The 26,747-nt window shown below is 42.3% G+C and overlaps 1 protein-coding gene across 2 annotated transcripts in view; it reads left to right on the forward strand.

Annotated features, from left to right (window-relative positions):
- The window catches only part of LOC126480784 (uncharacterized), a 351,871-nt gene that overhangs the window by 197,637 nt on the left and 127,487 nt on the right, over positions 1 to 26,747 (forward strand). The window lies entirely within an intron of this gene.

A 26,747-nucleotide genomic window follows, 5' to 3' on the forward strand; every position in this document is an offset into this window, starting at 1 on the left:
GCTGCCTTCACTATTTCATCTCTCAAAGCTACCCATTCTTCTTCTACTGTATTTCTTTCCCGTGTTCTTGTCAATTGTTCCCTAATGCTCTCTCTGAAACATTCTATAACCTCTGGTTCTTTCTGTTTATCCAGGTCCCATCTCCTTAAGTTCCTACCTTTTTTAGTTTCTTCAGTTTTAATATACAGTTCATAACCAATAAATTGTGGTCAGAGTCCACATCTGCTGATGGAAATGTCGTGCAATTTAAAACCTGGTTCCTAAATCTCTGTCTTACCATTATACAATCGATCTGAAATCTTCCAGTGTCTCCAGGCCTTTTCCACATATACAACCTTCTTTCATGATTCTTAAACCAAGTGTTAGCTATGATTAGGCTATGCTCTGTGCAAAATTCTTTCATTTCTTACCCCCAGTCCATATATAGCTATTACTTTTCCTTCTCTTCCTTTTTCTACTATCGAATTCCAGTCCCCCATGAGTGTTAAATTTTTGTCTCCCTTAACTGTCTGAATAAATTCTTTTATCGCATCATAAATTTCTTCAACCTCTTCTTCTGCGGACCTAATTGGCATATAAACTTGTACTTATTGTGGTGGGCATGGGCTTCATGTCTATCTTGGCTATAATAATGCATTCACTATGCTGTTTGTAGTATCTTACTCACATTCCTATTCTTTTATTCATTATTAAACTTACTCCTGCATTACCCCTATTTGAATTTGTATTTATAACCCTGTAGTCACCTGACCAGAAGTCTTGTTCCTCCCGCCACCAAACTTAACTAACTATATCTAACGTCAACCTATCCATTACCGTTTTTAAATTTTCTAACCCACCAGCCCAATTAAGGGATCTGACATTCCACACTTTGATCTGTAGAACGCCAGTTTTGTTTCTCCTGATAACAACGTCCTCCTGAATAGTTCCCGCCAGGAGATCCAAATTGGGGAGTATTTTATCTCAAGAATATTTTACCCAAGAGGACACCATCATCATTTAACCATCCAGTAAAGCTGCATTCCTTTGGAAAAAATTATGGCCAAAACTTCCCCTTGCTTTCAGCAGTTCGCAGTACCAGCAGAGCAAAGCCATTTTGTTTGATGTTACAAGGCCAGATCAGTCAGTCACCCAGACTTTTGCCCCTTCATCTACTGAAAAGGCTGCTGCCCCTCTTCATGAACCACATGTTTGTCTGGCCTCTCAACAGATACCCCTCTGTAGTGGTTGCACCTATGATGCGGCTATCTGTAGCACTGAAGCACACAAGCCTACCCACCAACGGCAAGGTCCATGGTTCATGTGGGGACAGTGGACAGTAAGTTATCAGTAATGACAGATTATTACAAAGTGGCCAGTAAGTTATCAGTGATAACAGATTATTACAAATTGTCATTAAGAACTGTAGGTAGTATATTCTTAGTTGTATCTTAATATGGTGACATCACTGTACTACCAGGAGTAGCAGTAGATAGCAATGTTTCAGTATTGAGAGATGATAAAATCTCAATAGTGGCAGGAGATGGCACACTGTTAGCAATGACTGATGACAATAGGTTATCTGAAGGAACAGTTTGCAACCATTTGTCAGTAGTAAAGGGTGGTACTAATTTGTCAGTAGTAACTGATGAGAGAGTACTTATCATTTATCAACTCTTTATTACATGTAGTCACTTTCAGAGGATACCACAAAAGCTTGTACTCTCTCAAAATGTGGTTCCCTTTCGTTTCTAATCACTGTAATAGTTTCTGCATTCGTAACTGTAATATATTCTTAAGTATTTTCTGTATCCATTATTTATTCTTCAGACACGGGGGTATTCTGCACTGAACCAATAGTAGCTGGATGTTCACATTGTCATCACTCTTCCACTCAATCTACATTATCACCAAAATCTCATACTTCGATTTTGTGTATATTGTTGTATTCTCTTTAGCCGCTTTAATGTTGTCTTGTTGTCTCTGTAGAGCTGTAGCATGGGAAGCAAAGGGAGGAAGTTGGCTGGTGGCCGGTATCCTCGTTCTATAACACAAACTGCACGTGATTAATAATTGGGTTCTTTATTCATAAACAAAGAGCCACTTAAGTTTCTATGCGCCGTGGTACAATCTCTCTTCTGTATAGTAATTCTGTTAAAGTAGCAGTCCACTATGTTCACTATAATGTTATGTGCTGCCTGTCTCTGTGCTAGAGGCTAAGTTTGCATCTCAGTCGTGGTGACAAGCTGGAACTCTGCTGGTTAAACTGGCCCTCCGGTCCACGGCGGCGATCCTAAATACTGCTGGCTGAGAGGGTGTTGGCGGCATGTTTCCAGCGAGTCTTGTCGTTGGCCTCTACTGATACTCTCCTAACCTCTATACCACACACCATCGTATATGTGGTATGTTTTCTGCAATGGAAAATCCAGGATGGAATGTTACAATATTATGAAAAGGATAGTTGCTACTCACCATATAGTGGAAATGCTAAGTTGCAGATAGGCACAAAACGAAGACTGTCAGAAAATTAGCTTTTGGTCAACAAGGCCTTTGTTAAAGATAGAACACACACACACACACACACACACACACACACACACACACACACACATGACCCCAGTCTTTGGCTGCTGAAGCCACAGCAGCCACAGACTGCGACCATCTGCGTATCTGTGTGCGAGTGTGTGTGTGTGTGTGTGTGTGTGTGTGTGTGTGTGTGTGTGTGTGTTATCTTCTATGAAAACCTTGTTGGCCAAAAGCTCATTTTCTGACAGTCTTTTCATTGTGTCTGTCTGCGACTCAGCATCGCCGCTATATTATTTTTTCTAGTGTGCCAAATCTTTTATTGGAGTGAGAAATAAAATCCAGCAGTATCTCATTAAAGCTAGAAAATCTGTTACTTACATTTTGCCCACTTGAGAAAACATTTCCTTCATTTCTGTACCATTCCTTAAAGTTGCCTGCATAACTGTTTCTAGAGTTATCTTTTCCCATAAGACAGCCATTATGTCTGTCTTTTAAGAAATACTAGTGTGATAGTTTCAAAAATCAATAATGTAAACCAACTAAATAAATTATTCAGTTTGCATGTATCTGTATCTTTCAGTATTAACTAATTTCTCTCACCTAGTTTTCTTTCTGATAGAACGTGGTTTGAAAAAATGACTTTAAAACTAAAGAGTCATATAAGTATATCACTCTGTCAACTGAAAAGTAATGGAGAAACCACTTCAAAATATATTATGTATTAAAAGAAAAGAACCCACTGAATTTTAATGTAATGGAGTCTGTAGAGGCATTTTGTAGCATCGACAGCATCTGCCGCCCACTGCTGATGAGTTTCATCTTGGGCCAATGAAATGAGGAGCAGCTTCAGCTTCCTTAGGGTTCTCTCAGGAGTGCTTGACTGACTGGCAGTTGGAAGTGTGCTCAAATCATCAGTGTGGCAGTAGTATAGACACAAATGACTCACCAATACCCAGTGCTGGTTTTCACCAAATTGTCATTCTCTTAAACATTTTTTCTGCAGTTTTCAATATGCTTGAACAGTTTTATGTACATCTTATTTTTTAAGTGAGATTTATTTCCATGTGAATGGTTTGTCATTACCTTTTGCATCAGCTTTTTCATAAATAAATGCCTAAATAATTAACATATATCTTGTGTGATGGGCAGCACAACAAAACAGCAGATTTTGGGTTCATGGAACTTCTACTGTCACAAGACACACATTATGTTTATAATCCAACCTGCTGTTGACACACTTTTAGAAATCTGTTTGTCAGCTATTTTATACTCTTAGTTGCTCATTCCAGTGACAGTAAGGATGACAATAAAAAGAGGATATTTTGTTTTGGATTAGATGTTGCTGTTTCTAGAGAATGATACTGAGCTTCATCATCGAGCTGCCATTGCTTACAAGTGGCATGCATTTGGTATCTGCATTATACATTTTACAACACTTTAAATACTTGTATAGTTATCTGCTGGAGTGAGATCAGGTAGATGTCGTTTTCTTTACTTAAAACTACAAGTGGCTGTTTAATAACTTTGATGATAATAAAAAGGTTTAATGCTGTGTCTGTGTCAATTACAGGGAAGGCATTCATAAATTTATTGCATGGTACCTGTAAGACAGTAAACAATGAAAGAAAATCACTGTTTTAACTTCATTAATTTGTTGCATAGACTGTTCTTTTTTGCATCTCAATCCGAGTTCCTTTTTGTCTCAATCAAATTGATTTCCAGTAATTTCTGAACCAAGAGAAGCTAGTAAACTAATAAACTTCTTCACAATCTGTTATATAGTTGATAAATAAATCAGATTACAAATAAATTGAAAATGTTCTTCATTTTGCCAATAAATTTACTTTGCCATGGTTATCAACAAAGAATTTATAAATTTCAGGTATTCCAGATAACTTCATAATGCATTACATATTGTTGAAAATACAGTGTCATGCTACACACCAATAACATGAATACATCGTAAGTTACATACCTGTGACACGAATGAATATTTACAGCAATGTCTTCAGCACAGAGTGCTAATCATGTATAAAGACCAGGAAGTGTAACTGTTTAGATGCCTCTGTGCTGCCTTTAATTAGTCTAATCTTGTCTTCATGGACAGCGTATTACCATCTGCATTACCAAAGACTTAACAGTTACTACAGTGTCTTTCATACACAGCACACTCTAGTGACAAACATATTCCATCACCATTGTACATGAGGTGTAACATACCAATTCCTTGACAAACAATAGTACCGACAAATGATGTGCGCTGAACATACACTTAATATTTATTAGTAGTTTTGGAGAGTTTTGGACACATTATGCAGAGAATTTTTATTGTTTATGCATGGTAATAACTGTGATGGAAGTAGGATTTCTGCAAAAAAGGGGGGGGGGGGGGCAGTTGTATAATTTGGTCAAGCTTTCCAGCACCTGTTGTTTTGGCTGTTATTTCATGCAGCCGCACCTCTTTCTCTGTGAAATGCTGCCCCCTGTAAAATAATGCATGAATTGACAGTGATGTGCCTTGCAGAAAAAAGATAAGAAGAAGAAAAAGAAGAGAAAGAAGAAGAAAGAGTGTTCCACTGGAGAGTCTGTGCTAAAAGCTACTAGAGAGCAGATGTTAAACTATCAATTGTTTTGTTAATACTTGATGTAACTGTTAAAGCGAAAGTGCAAGCAGTTGTGTATGGCTGTTTCCAGGGCTGTATAAGTTGCAAGAATAGTTGCATGTCTTCAAAAAGAAACACCAAGTATTTGGTAGCTTTTTGACCCTCAGTAAACATGATTTTCATCTCTAGCACAAGCCAGACTGCACAGAGATGAAATCCAAGGAAAGAAGAAAGAAGATGCAGAGAAGGTAATTGCACTTCAAATACAGAAGTTGGCAATTGCAAATCTGCACACCACAGCACTGTAATTATTATATGAAGTTCCTCCCCTTTGGAACATTCATAAATACAGCAGGAAATTCCCCATAGAAAAACAACCTGCTGAAAGTTAAGCAATTTACAGGAGTAATATAGGGCAATCAGACTACTACAAAATGCGGCATAAGCTATGGGGCACTGAACAATTGCTTTATCCGGGTATCTATCGATTTGCACCATCATCCTTGAACACAATGCAGAACTATACTCTACAACATTATTACTCTGCACTAGTAAATAATTTACAGTTGTCAAGTTCAGAGAATTTTGTGTAATTATTGCATGAAGAACTGCTCTCTGCCTACTGACATCCGTTTGCGTTGGTGAGGAGATGCTAGAAATCAAGCACAGTTGTCTCTTTCTGACCATGTTTCTCAGACAACAGTTTTTTAAAAAGGCTTCCTGTTCAGAGGCAGAGGCCTTCATCTTCAGTGCAAATGTCTTCTTTTTGGGCACAACTGTTCTTTGAGGTTTGAAGTTACATTTTTCTGTTAACGGAAATAGCACCAAAGATGTGCTTGCATGGTTGGAGCAAATACCGAACCAATTCTTCGTGCTTAGCTCCATTGCTTGTAGTCCCTTTTGCTGTAGTTGGGTTTTGTAGCCTGAGTAATCTATAACTGAGATGATCAAGCACTTGACATCAATGACATTTTGACTAGCAACAATTTGGCGAATAAGATAGACATGTTTGCACATGAACTTTGTGGTTGAATAAATACAGCTACATGCAAAAATGTGAATACAGGTTTGACAGTCATGGTACATTGCTCACATTTGCATGAACTATTATTTATTTTCTTCAAGCAGTATGTCTCAATACTTTTTTCTGCAATTACTTTTCATGCATCATTTTTACGAATCACATCTCTGGTGGTGAGCTATAAAGAGATCCTGTGCCATTGCCTCATAAGTGAAATCTTCGATGACCGTATCAACGAATGAATTTCAGAACTGGATCATTTAGGTTGAGTTCCCTTTAGATATATGTGTTTTATTATGCTGTGCATGTTCATATTCAGACCCGACATCCTGGCTGTAGCAATAGGTCCAGCTTACGACACTTGGTTTATATATATTTTTTAAATAAACTACAATGTCTAAACACTTAAAGTCCTATTTCATATGACTGTCATCCTCATCAAGCAAACACTGAATAATTTCCTTATCTGTCTGCTCCAGTAAACACACAGAGGGCTGAAGAATCTCTACTTGATTCTTCATTTAAAACTGGTTCTGGAAACTTTGTAAGCCGGCTTTCATGGGATAATTGGCATCTAAACTTTCAAGCACCTGCCAATTCGGGTTCTGTAACACTTCTGTGACACTTTCCCATGAGTCAAACAAACCTGCGATCATTCATGGCAGCCTTCTTTGCAGATGTTCAATATCCGCAGTTAGTCCTCTTTGGTATTGATCCCTTACAGTTCAGAAATATTAAAATATGGAACGTACACGTGATTTGTAAACAAAAACCTTTGTACATTGATTCCATTTTCCCAGTATCCTGCCAACAAACCAAAATCTGCCACCTGCCTTACCTGCTGTTGAGCCCATGTGACCATTCGATTTCATATCCCTAGAAAGTGTTACACCAAGGTGTTTGTACAAGTTGACTGATTCCAATTGTGAATGGTTGATGATGCCATATGACAGTACATTTTTGTGTTTTGGAAGTGCACAATCTTATATTTCTGAACATTTAAAACAGGTTGCCAGCATCAGCACCTCCTCGAAATCTTAACAAAATCTGAAAGGATACTGGTACAGCTTGATTCATATAGTACTTCACTACAGATAACTGATAATCTCCAAAAATTCTGAGGTTACTAGTAATATTGTCTGCCATGCCATAAAAACAAACATGGATCACATTTTCCAGGGGCACACCTGAAGTTACTTCTACTTCTCTAGCTGACTTTCCATTCAAGATAACACGCTGCATCCTCCCTATTGAGAAATCCTCAGTCCAATATCTAATTTCGTGTGATATTCCATACAATCTTATTTTGTTAATACTTGTTGGTTTGGCTCTGTTCTTATAATAAATCGATCTCTTTCAAGGTGTATAACACAGTTTATCTGCTAATGCTGACTGGCAGTACTAGCAAAGTATGTTTGTCCTGTGGTGCTTTGCATTGCACAGAAACTAGCAGTCTCATGAATTTGTACATGCTGTGTGGGTCAAACACCGTGACTGGTAATAATACTTGAGAAACGATGCAGTAGCCACTCATTGTTTACTGTTTTAAGAATTTTTTTAAACTCTACCAGTTACCAGTTTCTGCTGTTTGTTTCTTAAACCTTCCTAACATATTTTAGATGTAATGATACATCTGTTCCAATCTGTCACTGTTAGTTGCTGATTCTTCATCTCCACTAAAACTGCAGCCCTAGGTCTCAAATTTCATGTGAGCAGCTCATGATATGTCCAACACTTCAAAATAGGTGCTTTGTTGGTTTTATTTGCTGAGTGCGTAAAGCAACATTCCACAGTAATAATTCTTAAACAATAAGCTTGAAGAACCAATACTGACTGCCTAGTATTGAAGTTTGTTATTTGACAGTGAAGTCAGCAAGGTGCTGGCTGTGCGCACATGTCCTTTTCAGCTGAGGTGAGCTAGCCCTTACTTCCCTCTCTGAGTGCCTGCATGTGCTGCCAACTGCTGCTCTTTCAAGCACTCCTGAGAGAACCTGAGTGAGGCCAAAGCTGCTCTTCACTTTACTGCTCCAAGACACAAGTCAACTGATGTCTTATTTACCCCCACTCTGCTGCAATTTGTCATTTGCTAATTGCCAACTGCTTCTGCCTCCACTTGCCAATATCTTGTGCAAACACTTTGTAGTTACTGATGCCTTAGTGTATTGGAACTAAAGATGGTCAAACACATGGTTTAGTGAGCAATAACTACTTTATTGAACATTGCTTCACACATACACACACTTACAATACAAACACAATGCATTATCAGAATACATTGCAACTGTTTTTCTCTACAGAACCCAAACTTCTCAGTCTTTTGCAGGGGAAAGTTTGTTTCTTCCACTATTGATCCTGACTGGGTCAATTACCTTAACTCTTGATGTTGTACTCTCGTTGCTATACAGCCCCCCCCCCCCCTCTTGCAGAGTGGGGCACAAGGCCAATGATGTATGTTTTATGTAGCTCTAGCATTTCCATTGCATACATCAATACACATTTGTGGAACAACAAAATGAAATGCACAAAGAGACACAATAAAACATGTTACCTAAAAAAACTGACTTTGCTTCCGTCCAATTAATATTTTAAGAGATCGAGAAAAAATAAACACTGTGTAATGTATAATTGAAACACACACAGGAATGTTATGGACATTAGAAATGTGCACTATGGCTGCAAACAGCTTCTTGTGAGAGAAGAAAGAAGAATGTAGCCCATACACAAGTACCTTTTACTGCACATTATTTGCATTGTGAACCAAAACTTGGGTTTTAATCTGTTCCACAATATAGTTCTCCAAGTATGTTGGTGGTCTATACCAACATCCATAGCGTGATTGTGCTGCATCAACTGGTGAAGCCAAAGGGGCATGGCCTGGGGCAGTCTGCTGCTGCTGTATTGGATGTGAATCCTCTAACCCATCCTGGAAAGTGGGCTTAGTCAATGTGTCTTGTGGATCGTGTGCTGTGTCCCCATCTTGCAGTATCCACATTGGTGTCATCCTACATACCAAAACTGTTGATGGTCTTCAGTGTAGGATTATGTCAGATGTGTTATTGCCTCCGTGTAGCACTTTGTGTTGATTCAGGTATGTCTTTTGGAGTGATGGCCTCACTTTATCATCATGTAACATTACAAAATCACTGTGGTTCAGTTCTTTATGTACAAATACTCTTGGAGAACTGTGAAATTGAGGGAGAGGAATGTGACTCTTGGCAATATACATTTTTAATCATTGGACTTATTCTGACAAACATTGAGCATCCAGTAAGGCTGCTAGTTTGGTGAGTTTTTCCAGTAAGTTTAATGCTTGTCCATACAGAGTTTCCATCAAAGAGGCTTGTTAGTCATTGTTGAAAACTGATCTCATGCCCAATAACACGTTAGGAAAACTTTAATGCCACTTGCCCCCCTCCTCCCCCACCCCCTCAATGCACTGATGCCTTTTTTTAAAGTGCAATGCCATCACTCTGCCATCTTGTTGCGTTGGGCATGGTAGGCAATGGTTCCAAAGCATTTCACTCTGCACATTTGATAAAGGTTCAAGAACAGAACTGATGAACCTGGTCTATTGCAATTGCTGCAGGACATCCAAAGTGTGCAATCCACATTTCTATAAATACTATTGCTGTTGATTCTGCTGTGACATCGAGCAGTAGAATGGCCTCACCCTATCTCATCACTCCGTCGGTATCCGATAAGATACATTTAAATCCTCCCAATACTGGAAGGGGACCAGCAAAGCCCAGGTGTACATGCTATGTAATAATCCGGCTGGTATTTTGCATGTGTCTAAAGTAGGGTCCAGTGTTTTATTCCTTTGACACTCCACATGTCTGTGTCCAAAGTCGGCACTTTTTTTTTTCCTGACCATACAAAATTTTCCGTCACCAACCTGACTGACAGGCATACGCCTGGTTGAGCTAGTCTGTGCAGATTGCTAAAGATAGTTTTCTACAATTCTTTGGTGTGAATGGGCAGACATGGCCTTCCAAAGTGTCACACCATAATTTAGTTACTGTACCGATCCTTTGTTGATGTTCCAGGGTAGACTCATTGCATTCTTTTTTTAACACGTTCATAGCCCCTAGAAATGGGCAGAACTCCTGAGAAGTTATAGGCCTAGGCATAGAAGGGATTGTTTCTAGTTGTTCATTTGTGAATTTAATCCTAGTGCTGCTTGTGGAATGACCCAGGGGTGTTACTTCATTTTTTTCTAAGTCAGAGCTTCATGTTTATTACAATGCCATGGCTCTTCAGCAGCTTATGAAAAATCCAGGATATTGACCAAGTAGTAGAAAGAGACTAAAAATCCTCTAAATAGTGAGTCAATAAAACACTGTCAATTTTTGGCAGCGTTTTTAAGCCCATAAGGCATGCGTACAAATTCAAATAGCCTGAAGGGGGCGAGGACTGCTGTTTTGGACGTGTCATTAGAAGCCACTGATGTTTGGTGGTAGACCTCCCTACAGTCTGTCATTCTAAATATCTTCACCCTTGCCAGAGCATGTGAAGAATCTTGCAAGAATTGAATAGGATATCTATCTGGTACTGTATTGAATATAGTCTGTGGTAATGTCCACTTAATCTAAAAGTATTTTCCTTTTTATGTACAATGTGAATGGGTTACACCCATTGGCTTGCTGTAGGCTGCCGTACACCTGTCTGCAACAGTTCCTCCATGATAGATGTATCTGTGTGTGTGTGTGGGGGGGGGGGGGGGGGGGGGTTGATTTTGGCTTTGTAATGCCTTGTTCCATGTAATCATATTGAAACTATAGCTTTTCTTGGCCAAATGTTGCCTCCTGTCAAATTGGCTAGGTGGGTCACTTTCAACCTTCACTGTGCTAACCTGTGAGTGACATAACAGTAACATGGTGTGTCATCACCTGGCACCACCTTTGGCTGTGGCTGCTGTTCCTGCTACAGCAAGTTGGATATCCTTTTGTGTGTAATATCCAACTGTTCTTGACAATACTTGAACTGTACTCATAGTTCCGCGTTCACTTGACCTAACAGTACTTTCTGTTGCACTACTTATTTTATTTTGTTGTTAGTGGAGGTTATCTTCTGTTTCATCATATGTATGAGATACAAGATTTTGTCTTCTCTTCAGGTGCTGAGATACCTAGTGTCCATATCCTTGATGGTCTGCACTGATTTTCCTATCATCATATAAGTAATCATTCCCTCTGTTATAACCTTTAATCACCAATAATTGGGTGGATATTCAAACACACTCACTTATAAACAATAGCTGGTTACATGATAACAACTCAGTATCTCTTATTTGACTGCCGTGCCTTGACATGCGGCCGGCGCCGTTCGTAGCTAGGTGGCGCTCCCGCGCTCAGCCGAGTTGCGGAGCGCCTCTATCGCCGTTTGCGCGTACTGTCGTGGCGGCACTGTTAAATGTCGTGGCACTGTCACAACACTTTTCCTCCCTTGAAAGAAAAAACACTCACTTCCTTGGAGACATGGAAAGTGCGGAGACATCCATGGCCTCTTGTGAGGCCCCGAGAAGATCCCGCGGAGAGGCACGAGAGTATGGTCGAAAATGTCCAGGACGGAAGCTCGTGCGTGGAACGTGCCTCCTGGATGAGATGATGGGTGAAAACTGCAGAGCAGCATCCATAGGTGTCGTGGACTTGGGGGTATGCTCCAGCGAGATGGGTCCCGTAGAAGGCGGCGTCGCGACTGGGGCCGGTTCCGTCGTACTCAGAAGCGGTAGCGACGTCGGCTGCATCAACACGTATGGTAGATCGGCAGCAGCGACAGGACTAGCTTCTCGGGCTGGTGGAGGCGAAGGAAGGGGTGGTGGCACCAGCGTGACCACCACTCGTGGGTGCATCTGGTCGTAATGGCGAACAACCATGCCGTCGTCCGTACGTATTTCACAAAGCTGGCGGCCGCGAAGAGCCTTGACCACCCCTGGAATCCATTTAGGGCGAGATCCATACCCTCGTGCCCACACGTCGGCGCCCACCGAGTATTTTCCCGCACTAGGGGACACAGCACAAGGCCTGACAGGGTGAAGCAGGTGCAGTAGAGTGCGCGGTTTGCGGCCATGCAAGAGTTCAGCAGGGCTGCGATCACCCAGAGGCGTGAAGCTATAAGAACTCAAAAATTGCAGCAGAGCATCATCTGTGGAAAAATCACTAAGGAATTTTTTCATCCGGCTTTTTGAAAGTGCGGACAAGGCGCTCGACCTCCCCATTCGATTGCAGATGGAAGGGTGGTGCTGTAACATGATGAATCCCTTGTCCAGTACAAAAATCATGGAAGGCCTGCGAAGAGAACTGAGGGCCATTGTCCGTGACGATCGTGGATGGAAGACCTTCTAGCACAAAGATTTTGGACAAAGTCAGCGTCGTCGCCGCAATGGTGGGTGATGGACATCGAACAACAAACGGAAACTTTGAGAAGGCGTCAATCAACAGTAGCCAATAAGTACCGAGGAAGGGGCCGGCAAAGTCAGCATGCATCCGTTCCCATGGCTGCGCCGGATCGGGCCATGGAGAGGGCATTGTACGAGGTGCAGCCAGTTGTTGAGCTCACTGACAACACGCAGCAACCATGTGGGCGATGTCCGAATCAATACCGGGCCAATACACGTGCCTGCGGGCCAGGGGCTTAGTCCGAGAAATACCCCAATGGCCTTCATGCAACAGTTTGAGAACATCTTTGCGAAGAGAGGCTGGCACCACGACCCGTGGAGATGCGCCATCCGTGGCCAGAAGAACAACACCATCACGAACAGGCAGACGAAGGCGCAAGGCATGGTAGTTGCGAAGGGGATCCGATGCCCGGCCCTTGGTCGTGTCCGGCCAACCCCGTTGAACAAAACCGATCACCTGATGCAGGACCGGGTCCCGCGCAGTAGCTGACGTGACCTGCAAACCTGTAAGTGGAAAACCCTCGACCACACGACATTCTTCCTCATCAATGCGGAAACAGAGTAGTTCATCACGACCGAAAACCGGGTCGGGGCCCATCGGCAATCACGACAATGCGTCAGCGTTGGCGTGCTGGGCCGTGGGGCGATAGTGAATCTCATAGTGAAAACGAGACAAGTATAAGGCCCAATGTTGCAGGCGGTGAGCTGCCTTATCCGGAAGCGACGCCAATGGGCTGAACAGAGAGACCAGCGGCTTGTGGTCGGTGATGAGGTGAAACTTAGAACCATACAAAAAAACACTGAACTTTTTTAGAGCATAAATGATAGCGAGCGCCTCCTTCTCGATTTGAGAGTAACGCCGTTGTGCATCGTTGAGGGTCTTGGAAGCATAGGCGATGGGTCGTTTCAACCCATCCTCATACCGATGGGCGAGAACAGCCCCTAGGCCATACGGGTCAGTCACCAGAACCAAGTGCTGACCTGGACGGAATGTGGCAAGACAAGGGGCCGACTGCAAATGAGCCTTCAGGCAGACAAAAGCCTGCTCACACTCGTCAGACCAACAGAAAGGGACGTTTTTGCGTAACAGCTGATGCAGAGGATGCGCTACCGCCGCCGCGGATGGAATGAATTTGTGATAATAAGCAATCTTGCCTAGAAACGCCTGAAGTTCTTTGACCGTAGACGGCCACCGGGGTAGAGCGTTAATGGTCGCAACGTGCTGACGCAGAGGACGTATACCCTCACGGGACAAGTGGAAACCAGGATACACAATGGAGGGTTGGAAGAACTGTGACTTGTCCAGATTGCACCTCAACCCAGCCGAATGCAAAACCCGAAACAGTGAACGCAAGTTGCGAAGGTGCTCCTCAGTGGAGGCCCCCGTGACAACAATGTCATCCAGATAGTTTATGCAGCCGGGAACGGAAGCTGTAAGCTGTTCCAAAAACCGCTGAAAAATGGCCGGCGCGGCGCGCTAGCGACGCCAAATGGTAACCGCTGGTACTGATACAGCACACAAGGAGTGTTGATGATGAGAAATTCCTTGGAAGAAGCATCCAACGGCAACTGATGGTACGCCTCCGATAAGTCAAGTTTGGAAAAGAACTGGCCCCCAGCAAGCTTGGTAAATATCTCCTCAGGACGGGGAAGAGGATAAGTGTCAATGAGGCTCTGAGCGTTGACAGTGGCTTTAAAATCACCACACAATCGCAGACTCCCGTTTGGTTTAGAAACTGCCACGATTGGCGATGCCCATTCACTGGAGGTAACAGGAAGAAGAATCCCTGAAGCTGTTAACCTGTCTATCTCAGCCTTGACAGGTGCACACAACGCCACCGGAATAGGGCGTGCCCGGAAAACCTTAGGGCGAGCTGTAGGTTTAAGAGTAATGTGGGCTTCAAAATCCTTGGCACGACCCAGACCAGCAGAGAACACGGACGAAAATTCAGAACACAATCCATCCAGCTGTTGATAGGGAATATCCTCAGATATGAGGTGCACATAATCATCAATGGAGAACCCGAACAACTGGAAAGCATCATAACCGAACGGGTTTTCCGTGCCCGCATGATCCACCACATAAAACGTGAGGGGCCTAACAACAGACTTGTAGGCAGTGGAAGCATCAAACTGGCCAACGATAGGAATTTTCTGCTTATTATAAGTTCACAGATTTCGCGTAACTGGAGACAAGGGAGGGGATCCCAACTCCAAATACGTGCAAGAATTAATGAGAGTTACTGCAGAGCCAGTGTCCACTTGCATGCGAATGTCTTTATCCAGAACACGAACAGTAACAAACAACTTATTTGTTTGAGAAAGCACACAGTTAACATCCATGTCCGATGCCTCGTCCTCGTCGACAGGAACTTTAGGGGACTGACACACAGAAGCAATGTGGCCTTTTTACCTACATGAATTACACATGGCCCAACGTTTTGGACACGCGGCCCTGTCATGCTGTACGAAACAACGTGGACAAGAAGGAAGTGCGGAACGAACCTGCTTCTGTGGTTGCTGTTTTCGCTGTGAGCGTTGCGGCCTAACGCGACGTTGTTTACGCGAGTGAACCGCCGCCACATCTTCGTTCTCCTGTGAAACAGGCAAATTATTCATGTCGAAAGTTGACTGTACAGCGCCTACATCACACCAAGCGTCTATTTGCGCGCCAGCAGCGTGAGACACTTCAAAAGATTGAGCGATGCTTAGAACTTCCGACAACGATGGGTTTGGCAGTTGTAGGGCACGTTGCCGAACTTCTTTATCAGGAGCAAGCTGTAGAATAGCATCCCTAACCATTGAATCAGCATAAGACTCATGATAAGTGTCCGTGACAAACTGACATTTCCTACTCAGACCATGTAGTTCCGCCGCCCAAGCCCGGTAAGATTGATGGGGCTGTTTACGACACCGGTAGAACGCCACGCGGGCGGCAACGACGTGGGTGTTTTTTCGGTAATAGTTAGACAGTAAGTCACACATTTCTTGGAAGGACAGAGAGGCAGGTTCCCGCAGAGGGGCTAACTGAGATAGCAGCTGATAGATCCGTGGGGAAATCCAAGATAGAAATAACAACTTACACATAGGAGCGTTGACAATGCCGAAAGCCAAGAAGTGTTGCCGCAAACGCTTCTCATAATCCTCCCAGTCTTCAGCGGTCTCATCGTAAGGAGGGAATGGAGGCGGAGAAGAGGAAGACAGGCGATGAGTAAGCAACGTCGACAACACCTGAATAGCAGCCGTCAGCTGTGTTTGTTGTTCAATGAGCGCTTGCATAAGCTATTCCATGTCTGCCCCGTCACGAACACACAAATCCACAACGCAGTGTAAATATCCGACCTCATCGCCAAAAAGTGTTATAACCTTTAATTACCAATAATTGCGTGGATATTCAAACACACTCTTTTAGAAACAATAGCTGGTTACATGATAACAACTCAGCATCTCTTATTCGACTGCCATGCCGTGACATGCGGCCGGCGCCGTTCGTAGCTAGGTGGCGCTCCTGCGCTCAGCCAAGTTGCGGAGTGCCTCTATCGCTGTTTGTGTGTACTGTCGTGGTGGCACTGTTAAATGTCGTGGCACTGTCACAACACCCTCAGCTAAGTCTAGTGACAGTTTGTGATGGTGAAGAAAGTCCACCCCTATCACTGGTACCAGTATGTCCACTACCACACAGTTCCAGTTGTATTTGCATTGGAGTGTCTTATCCCACTGTGACGAAGAGGTGTGTCATTGATAGCACATGGAAAGATTTCCTTTGAATTGCAGTCTGAATGAGCTTTTCCCCACAGCCTCCTGTGGAACCAGAGTCAACTGGGAACCTGTGACCTGACACTCGATACCACACAGAAGTTCTGGTGTATGTTGGCTGATAGAGAAAAGGCTGTTGTTGCATGTATTTGAATTTAGAAGGTGAACATTTCCGTGCCTCGCCTCGTCTTGCCAGCCTTGGGCAACTTTGTAAATGGTCTTGTTTTTTCGGATCCACAAAAATGGTTCAAATCGCTCTGAGCACTATGGGACTTAACTTCGGATCCACACCCTTCTTGCTCTACAGATATGGCTGATTGCATAACATGGAAAAAATATTTGATGCTCGAAGCAGTTTCATTACATAGATGAGATACTGCATGGATTCTTTTGGCCAAGTTCAGTTTACCTTCTATAGCTTTCTCTCCCTTGAAAAAAGTATGGCTTTTAGTGAAGGTGGAAGTTCTAGTATCCATGCACTCCACAAGGTTTCATCGGAAAAGATGTCGGATGGATATATGTGCTGAAGGTGCTACCATAATTGACAAGGCATTCTTCACACAAAATACGGTGTATTTGACATTCAGGTGTCTTTGACAAACATGACAATAAAGTCTTTTTTGCTGTATCAAACTTGTTTGATATAGGTGGAGAGGCAGCAATGTCGCTTATGAGGTGAGAATAATCTGCCAAATTGTTCAGCACTGCTGCAAACTGTAGAGTATCATCTGTTGTTCCATAACTTCATAGAATTAATTTGACAATTTGAAACCACGTTCGTTGTGCTGAAATGTTGGTAATTTACGGATGTTTCCTGGTCTCAGTGGCTTGTTGTCGAATGCTTATTGAGAGAGAGTATCATTATGTCAGATTCTGAGGGTGAAAGTTCTAGCACACATGTGGCCTGGTAATACACCCAGCACACATCTCACTATTCTGTGCAGTGATAACTGGCACAGTAGTAATTTCGCAGCATCTGTCACATGGCTCAAATGGTCAAATGGTATCCTGCGATGTGAGCAGAAATGTTGGGTTATGTTCCAGCACTGTGGAATCCAGCACAGTTGCATCTTTTAATGAAAGAGCCTGGTGTTGAAAGTGTACCATGTGAGACTTCATGTAGAAGGTCTGATAGTTTGTGGCACAATTTGACATGTTCGTTTCCATACTACACAATCGTTGCTGTTGGCTTCTACATCTATATCAATACTCTGTAAATCACACTTAAGTGCCTGGTAGAGGGTTCATTGAACCACCTTCATAATAATTACACTCTCAAACAGCACGCAGAAAAAACAAGTATCCATATCTTTCTGTGTGAGCTCTGATTTCCCTTATTTTATTATGATGATTGTTTCTCCCTTTGTAGGTTGACATCAACAAAATATTTTCCCATTCAAAGGAGAAAGTTGGTGGTTGATTACCTGAGAAGGTTCAGCCACAAGGCAAAATGCCTTTGTTTTAATGGTGTCCATCCCAAATCCTGTATCATGTCCATGATACCCTCTCCCCTATTTTGTGATAAAGCAAAATGTGCTGCTCTCCTTTGAATTTTCTTAATGTACTCCAGTAATCCTATCTGATAAGGACACCAGACTGTGCAGCAGTACTCCAAAAGAGGACAGACAAGCATAGCATAGGCAGTCTCTTTAGAAGATCACTTACATTTTTAAGTGGTCTGCCACAGTCTTTGGCTCACCCTCCCCACAACATTTTCTGTGTGCTCTTTCTCATTTAAATTGCTTGTAATTGTAATTCCTAGGTATTTAGTTGAAATTACGACATTTAGATTAGACTGATTTATCGTGTAAGCTAATTTTAACGAACTGCAGGGAGTGGTAGAGGTGAGCAGAGGGATGGACTCCAGGGAGAGGTTCTGGGATAGGCCTAAGGATTTGAGGAGTGACTGGAGATACTGCTGGATTTCTGGAATGGGGTTACTGTGGCAAGATTTGTAGGTGGAAGTATCTGACAGCTGGTGGAGTCCTTCTGCCAGTGGTGGAGCCGTTATCCACATGTAGGATTATAAGGTTGGGATCAGGTTTTAGATGGTGGCTGTGATTCTTTCTGTGGATGTAAGTTTGCATGTTGAGAGATTTGGGCAATGATGGTGAGGCAAGATTTGAGGTTAAGAAATTCTGGAAAGTTAACAATGGGTAATTTGGGGGTAGGGGGGGGGGGGGGGGATGCATGGGTGCATCATGGTTGGATGGAGGAGTGAACTGAGTAACGCCTGTGCCACATGGATCCTTATCCTTTCAACCAACACCAGCTTTTCTGAACTGCGCAGATGGGGAAGTTCCCCTACAATATATCCTATGTTCCCGTAACCCTCCTGCCCTCACCCTTTGTTAGTCACTGCCCTCACCCATCCAGGCCCTTTCCTGTTACCATTCCAGCACTACACAGACTCATTCCACCATCACACCCAGTCTTTTTACTTCTCTCATTTTCCGCTACTCCTCCTTCCGTCCCCCTCCCCCTCTCCACCTTTCACCTGCCCTTGATCTAACCTGCAGCACTTCACCGTCTGCCACCCTCACCATACTATCCCTCTCCCTCTCTACCGCAGCCTCCTCCTTACCCCCACCCAGTCACAACTCCTATCATGCACTGGTGTTGCTGCTCGCAGTGTGGTTTCAGTTGTTGTCTGAGACTGCAGTCGTGTGTGTGTGTGTGTGTGTGTGTGTGTGTGTGTGTGTGTGTCTTTTATGAAGCTCCTACTAGCTGAAAGCTTTATTTGTGACAGTCTTTCGGTTGGGCCTATCTGCGACTCAAAATCTCCACTATATTATGAGTAGCAACTTTCCTTTTCATAATATTGTTACATCCCATCCTGGATTTTCCATTGTGAGATCATTGTTTCTTTTGTTTTGTGAATATCAGATACCCATACATTACATCATGAAATCAAAGTTTTTCGAAATAAATGTTAATTTGTCTCTCACTTTAAATATCACACAGATGTTAATATTCATTTCATGTGGAATTATAATAACATTTTCTAATTATTTTTTGATTTGTACAGTTGCATTGCCTTGTTGACTGTACTACAGTTCACATACATGTAATGATGCTGTCAGGAATTAGTCATTTCATATCCACACATTTCACATAAAAATAGGTAAATTTTCACTAGTCTTGAGTAACACTACACGTAATGAAGTTTTCTTCAAGAAGTCTTCTAGCAGAATGGAAGTTGACAAGAAAATAAATGTAATAAATTCTTGATGGAAAACTCTTCTTAGTTGCTTTTGTCTTAATTTCCAATGCAGAATTCTTCTGTTCCAGTTTCTTTTTCACTCCAGGCTCACCAGATTCAGATTCAGATTCTTTATTAGTCATTCAGCATTGTTACATGCAATAGACTTCGTCAGTTCACTTAACCTATTAATTTTACAAAAGAATTTTACATATTTAAGTTGATATTGGGCATTTCTAAAAATTCTTCTAATGAATAGAATGGATTAGTTAACAAGAAGTTATGAACATTGTCTTTAAATAATTTGTCAGGCTTGATTGACCCATTTTTAGACAATTTGTTATATATTTTAATTGCCATATACTTATGACTATTGTTAGTTTTAGCTAATCTATTTTGTGGCAACAGCAGAGAGGTACACGTTCTTGTATAGTAGCCATGTCTTTCATTTGTTACACTTAAATTAGGTAGTTCAACAAGTATGTAGTTAACACTGTCAAGAATATATAAATTAATTACTGTTAAGATTCTATATTTAGTGAACAATGGTTTACAATGTGTTCTATTATCTACCTTAGCCATTACTCTGATTGCTTTCTTCTGGATCACCATAATTTCATTTATTTTTCTGCTGTTTCCCCAGAGTATTAACCCATACCTTAAAACAGATTGAAAAAAGGCAAAGTACGCTGTCCTTACATACTCAAATGTCACACAACACATCAGTCTCTTCAACAAATATATAACTCTTGACAACCTAACCACTATGTGATCAACATGAGAGTTCCATGTTAGACTGTTGTCAAGTACAATACCTAAAAACTTTGCCTTTTGTTTTTCTATTTTTGTAGTCTTTGATAGACTGAACCACATATTCTGGGTCTTTACCTCATTTAATAGCAGACCATTGGCATTAAACCATGATGTTGCATTTTCTTTTGCCAATTTCATATCACTTACAAGGTTATCAGGTACATGGTTTACAGATAGAAAAGTTGTGTCATCTGCATACATATATGTCTTTACATCTATATTTCCTGGTAAGTCATTTATGTGTACAAGGAAAAGAAGTGGTCCCAATTTAGATCCCTGTGGCACTCCATGTTGAACCTCGAGTATGTTTGACAGATGACTTCCTGAACTCACCACCTGGTTCCTTTTATTGAGGTATGATTTGATGAGTTTTAAACTTTTATCACATATTCCATAGTACTCAAGTTTAGAGAGCAGAAGTGAGTGGTCAACACAGTCAAAAGCTTTGCTCAGATCACATAAGGTTACCTGTGCGTGCGAATGGTCCTCAAATGCTTCTAGAATGTCTCTGACTAAGAGCTCTATGGCATGTATAGCTGACCTTCCTTTTCTGTAACCAAACTGTGATGCACTTAATATACCATTTAGTTCTAGGTACTCATACATCTGCTTATATATTATGCCTTCAAAGACTTTTCCTAGTACTGGAATTAGTGAAATTGGTCTGTAGTTTGCAGGATCTGATTTGACACCCTTCTTAAAGACTGGAGTTACCTTGGATAGTTTGAGAGGATCAGGAAAAAACCCTTCTATGAGACACAGGTTTATAGAATATGTTAATGGTGCTGCAATGTAATGTATGATTTCTTTCAATATATTGTTTGACATATTAAAAATATCTGTACTGTATGAATTTTTCATTTCTTTGACTATTTTAAGAACTTCATGTTGGCATACCTCTTTGAAGTGTTTCAATGATGATCCGGCCCTATTATGATTTAGGTTTGCTCTCTTCAGATAATCTATACATGTTACATTGGGTTTACTGATCAGCTTTTTGATATCATCAGCACAGCTTACAAAATATTTATTGAATGTATCTGCTGGTATTGGGACTGTCTTGTCGAAGTTTCTGACTTCACCTTTAACAGTATTAATTACTGACCAGGCTGTTTTGCATTGGTTTTTACTATTTTTTATGAAATTTGTGTTGTATCTTAGTTTCGCTAATTGCAACTCTTTCTTATACAGTTTCTTAGTGATTTTTTCGAGATCCTTAATTTCATTAGAATTGTTTACTTTGGCAAGGCGCTTCAACAGCAGTAGCTTATTTTTTAGATTCTCCAGTTCTTTGGTGTACCAAAATTTACCTTTTCTTGTTTTATGGGATTTCTTTTGAACAAGATGGGCTTTTAAAATACCTGTTAAGTAATTGTGGAATGTTTCATAAACTGTTTGGGCACTGGAATCACAGTTTTGAAATAATTTGTCCCAGTTTGTTATGCTCAACTGGTGTGTTAGTTTTATGAGATTGTGTTTTGTTAATATTAAGGTATTAGATTTTGTTAACTTTTGTCCAGCCTTGCTCTCATCCCCTTTTATAAAATGTCTTAACTTTACTGTTAACATGGAGTGGTCTGAGAAAACAAACTCCTTTACCTTGGTGGAGTACATATGACAGGGTTCCACTAGGTGGGGTAATCACGGAAAATTATTTTTGAAATATTATCTGTTGTAATGCATTAACCAGATTAACTACTTCCAGCAAACTTTCACTAAATTCTTTAACAATGTACACTTGTTGCATGAAATGCTATCTCAGTACAACTGAACTCAACCGCAGATATTTTACAGAAATTTTTTTCTATACATTGTTTAAGAAGTTCAACATTGCCTTTTTGGCACCCTTCTTCAGCATCCATGCAGTGATGGAAGCCCCTTGATGTACATGTTGTGACACAGAGACATTTGCTGGCAGATGCCAACTGCCACATGCTACTGAAGGATTACCTTAAAAAGAATAATAATAGAACACAGTCAGATATATGTACTAACACATAATATATGCAAAATGTGGACCAGTACACTATTAAAACATTAAAAAATGGCACGATTACTTATTTATGTTAGATGACGAGGGTACAGAAAACTTCACACATCTGACTTCAAAAGTATAAAAACCCGATTTTAACTATGTGTAAATATTGTACCCTCTGAGGTTTGGCAATATTTACTCCTACCTTCTTTGGAACTGGAATTATTATATTCATCTCAACATTGGCGAGTATCTCGTCTCTGTCTTGGACACCAAATGGAATAGTTTTGTAATGGCTGGCTCTGCCAGTGATCTCAATGATTCTGAGTGTCCGTCATCTGCTCTTGAGGTCTTTTTTTCACTTAGGTCTTTCATTGCTCTGTTAAATTCTTCTCACAGTATTCATATCTCCTGTGTCATCTTCATTTAATTCCTGTACTGTTTCTATTTAGTATTTCCTTCAACCTCATTGCCCTTGCATAGCCATCCATTCTGTATATTCGTTCTGCCCTTCAGCTTTCTCTTCTTTGTTTAGTGTATCTGTGCTCTTGATATTCATACAGCTATTTATCTTTTCCCTTAAAATTTCTTTAATTTTCGTATGGGTGGCATCCATCTTTCCCTTAGTCATTCGTGCTTCCAGTGCCTAGCATTAGTCCTTTAGCCATACCTGCTTTAGACATCTGTATTCCATTTTGTGTAGTTCATTTTTATACTTTCTTCTTTTATCAGTTAAATTCAGTACATATTATATTATCTAAGGATTTCTATAGGGCCTTGTCTTTTTGTGTATTTGATCCTCTACTGCCTTCACTGTTTCATCTCTTAAAGCGAACCATTCATACTGTATTGTATTCCTTTCTCCTATTTCAGTCAGTTGTTGCCTAATGCTCCTATTGAAACTCTGTGACATCTGGTTTTTTGTATCCATGTAGGTCCCATCTCCTTGATTTTCTACCTACAATTTCTTCAACCTTGGGAAGGTGTTGATAACCAATAAATAATGGTCAGAGTCCACATCTGTCCTGGAAGTGTTCTGCAGTTTACTAGCTAACTGTTTTCTTTGATATTTGTGTCGTAAATATTATGCTTATAGTAAAAAAACAGCAGCTACATAATAAAACTAGGAAAGCAGCTGTTTTTTGTCAGTGCAACAACTCTGCTACATTTATTTAAATTTTAACAATACAAAGAAAAGAACACATTACTATTAACTACAAAGATGATACGTTGAGTTGCAGACAGGCACAATGAAAAGAGTATTATGATTTAGCTTTTGACCAATGTCTTCTTGGAAAAAGGAAAAAACACACACACACACACACACACACACACACACACACACACACACACACTCATACACATTCATTACCACCATCTCTGGTAGCTCAGACTGGAACTCAGTTGTCATGTGGAACAAAAGCAGCAATCTAGAGGGAGCAGGGAAGGGGAAGGGATAACAAGGTATGGGTAGGAGTGAGAAAAGTGCTGTCTGGCAGAACATGAAGGAACTAGATGGAGGCATGAAGAGTTGCCAGGCGCTGTGTTGGGAGGCTGTTGGGCCAGAAGGTGGGGAGCGGAAAAGGAGTGGAGCAGGGAAGAGGGAAGGCAGACGGATGCATTGGCAGAAGGTGCATGCAGTGAGGGTGAGTGTACGTGAATATGGTGGAGGTGACAGGACAGTGGAAGCAGAAAATGTTCTGTGGAGAGTGTGGGGCAGTAGGTTATCATAGGTTGCTGCCGGGATAATTTCGTAAATGGAGAATGTGTTGTAAGAATAATTCCCATCTGTGCAGTTCAGAAAAACTGGTGATGGAAGGGGGGATCCAGATGCCTCAGGGTGCGAAGTAGCTATTGAAATCAAGTGTGTAATGTGTAGCCACATGTTGCGCCCAAGGGTGGTCTACTTTGCTCTGGGCCACAGTTTGGTGGTGCTTGTTCATCCTGGTGAACAGCAGGTTGGTAATCGTACCAGTATACAAAGCTGTGGAATGACTGCAACAGAGCTGATATATGACATGGCTGCTTTCACAATAGTCTTGTCAGTGATGGTGTAGGATAAGCCTGTGAGAGGACTAGAATAGGTAGTGTTGGGTGGATAGAATGGGCAGGTCCTGCACCTGGGTCTTCCACAGGAATGTGATCTCTGTGGCAAGGGTTGTAATGGATGTTGTGAAGGTTGGGTGGGTGATAGAACACCACATTAGGGGAGTTGGGAGGCATAGTTGGTGGAATGCCCCTCATTTCAGGGTATGATGATGACAGATAATCAAAGCTCTGGTGACAGATGCAGTTCAGTTGTTCCAGTCTGGGGTGGTACTGGACGATGAGGAGGCCATCTTGGAAATGAGGGGAGGGTGGGGGGGGGGGGCGGCAAATGGCATGGGAGACCTCTTTGTGGACTAGGTCTGGGGGATAGTGCTTGCCATGTGAAGGCCTTGGAGAGACCCTCAGCACACTGAGCAAGGAAATTGTTGTCATCCCAGATATGCTATCCTTCGGTGATCAACCTATGTGGGAGGACCTTTTTGTTGTCTAAGGGATGATAGCTATTAAAATGCAGGTACTGTTGGTGGCTGCTGCTTTCATTCAGTGTTACAGTTGTATTCTGTCAGAAATGGCAGTCATTTGTGTGTGAGGTATGCTTGCTTGTATGAATGAACGTGTGCATGTTTTCTTTTCTGAAGAAGGCTTTTTCGCTGTGTGGTGAGTAACAATATACCCTTTCTCTTATCTTGTTTCCATTCCAGCCAGGAGTTTTCTTGAAGTTTTGGTTACCATTTAAACACAAACAGAATTTAATTGTTTGAATTTAGTTATATTGACAACACATTGTACAGAGTTAGTTTTTCATAGGCGCTTCTCTGTTTTAATTTAGATATTGACTCATTCCACATCCTAAAAGTCTCCCTTCACAAAAGAATATGTTAAGCAATGCCATTTACTCCCTTTGCTTAGCCAAATTTATTCTTCAGATGGTTAAAGCAAAATTATACACTCCTGGAAATTGAAATAAGAACACCGTGAATTCATTGTCCCAGGAAGGGGAAACTTTATTGACACATTCCTGGGGTCAGATACATCACATGATCACACTGACAGAACCACAGGCACATAGACACAGGCAACAGAGCATGCACAATGTCGGCACTAGTACAGTGTATATCCACCTTTCGCAGCAATGCAGGCTGCTATTCTCCCATGGAGACGATCGTAGAGATGCTGGATGTAGTCCTGTGGAACGGCTTGCCATGCCATTTCCACCTGGCGCCTCAGTTGGACCAGCGTTCGTGCTGGACGTGCAGACCGCGTGAGACGACGCTTCATCCAGTCCAAAACATGCTCAATGGGGGACAGATCCGGAGATCTTGCTGGCCAGGGTAGTTGACTTACACCTTCTAGAGCACGTTGGGTGGCACGGGATACATGCGGACGTGCATTGTCCTGTTGGAACAGCAAGTTCCCTTGCCGGTCTAGGAATGGTAGAACGATGGGTTTGATCTCGGTTTGGATGTACCGCGCACTATTCAGTGTCTCCTCGACGATCACCAGTGGTGTACGGCCAGTGTAGGAGATCGCTCCCCACACCATGATGCCGGGTGTTGGCCCTGTGTGCCTTGGTCGTATGCGGTCCTGATTGTGGCGCTCACCTGCACGGCGCCAAACACGCATACGACCATCATTGGCACCAAGGCAGAAGCGACTCCCATCGCTGAAGACGACACGTCTCCATTCGTCCCTCCATTCACGCCTGTCGCGACACCACTGGAGGCAGGCTGCACGATGTTGGGGCGTGAGCGGAAGACGGCCTAACGGTGTGCGGGACCGTAGCCCAGCTTCATGGAGACGGTTGCGAATGGTCCTCGCCGATACCCCAGGAGCAACAGTGTCCCTAATTTGCTGGGAAGTGGCGGTGCGGTCCCCTACGGCACTGCGTAGGATCCTACGGTCTTGGCGTGCATCCGTGCGTCGCTGCGGTCCGGTCCCAAGTCGACGGGCACGTGCACCTTCCGCCGACCACTGGCGACAACATCGATGTACTGTGGAGACCTCACGCCCCACGTGTTGAGCAATTCGGCGGTACGTCCACCCGGCCTCCCGCATGCCCACTATACGCCCTCGCTCAAAGTCCGTCAACTGCACATACGGTTCACGTCCACGCTGTCGCGGCATGCTACCAGTGTTAAAGACTGCGATGGAGCTCCGTATGCCACGGCAAACTGGCTGACACTGACGGCGGCGGTTCACAAATGCTGCGCAACTAGCGCCATTTGATGGCCAACACCGCGGTTCCTGGTGTGTCCGCTGTGCCGTGCGTGTGATCATTGCTTGTACAGCCCTCTCGCAGTGTCCGGAGCAAGTATGGTGGGTCTGATACACCGGTGTCAATGTGTTCTTTTTTCCATTTCCAGGAGTGTATTTTGGAATAAATGGTGAAGTTATTGGGCATAGGGTTCAATTATTTCAATTCTTGA

This window comes from Schistocerca serialis, chromosome 5 (genome assembly GCF_023864345.2).
Source record: "Schistocerca serialis cubense isolate TAMUIC-IGC-003099 chromosome 5, iqSchSeri2.2, whole genome shotgun sequence".
Lineage (NCBI taxonomy): Eukaryota > Metazoa > Arthropoda > Insecta > Orthoptera > Acrididae > Schistocerca > Schistocerca serialis.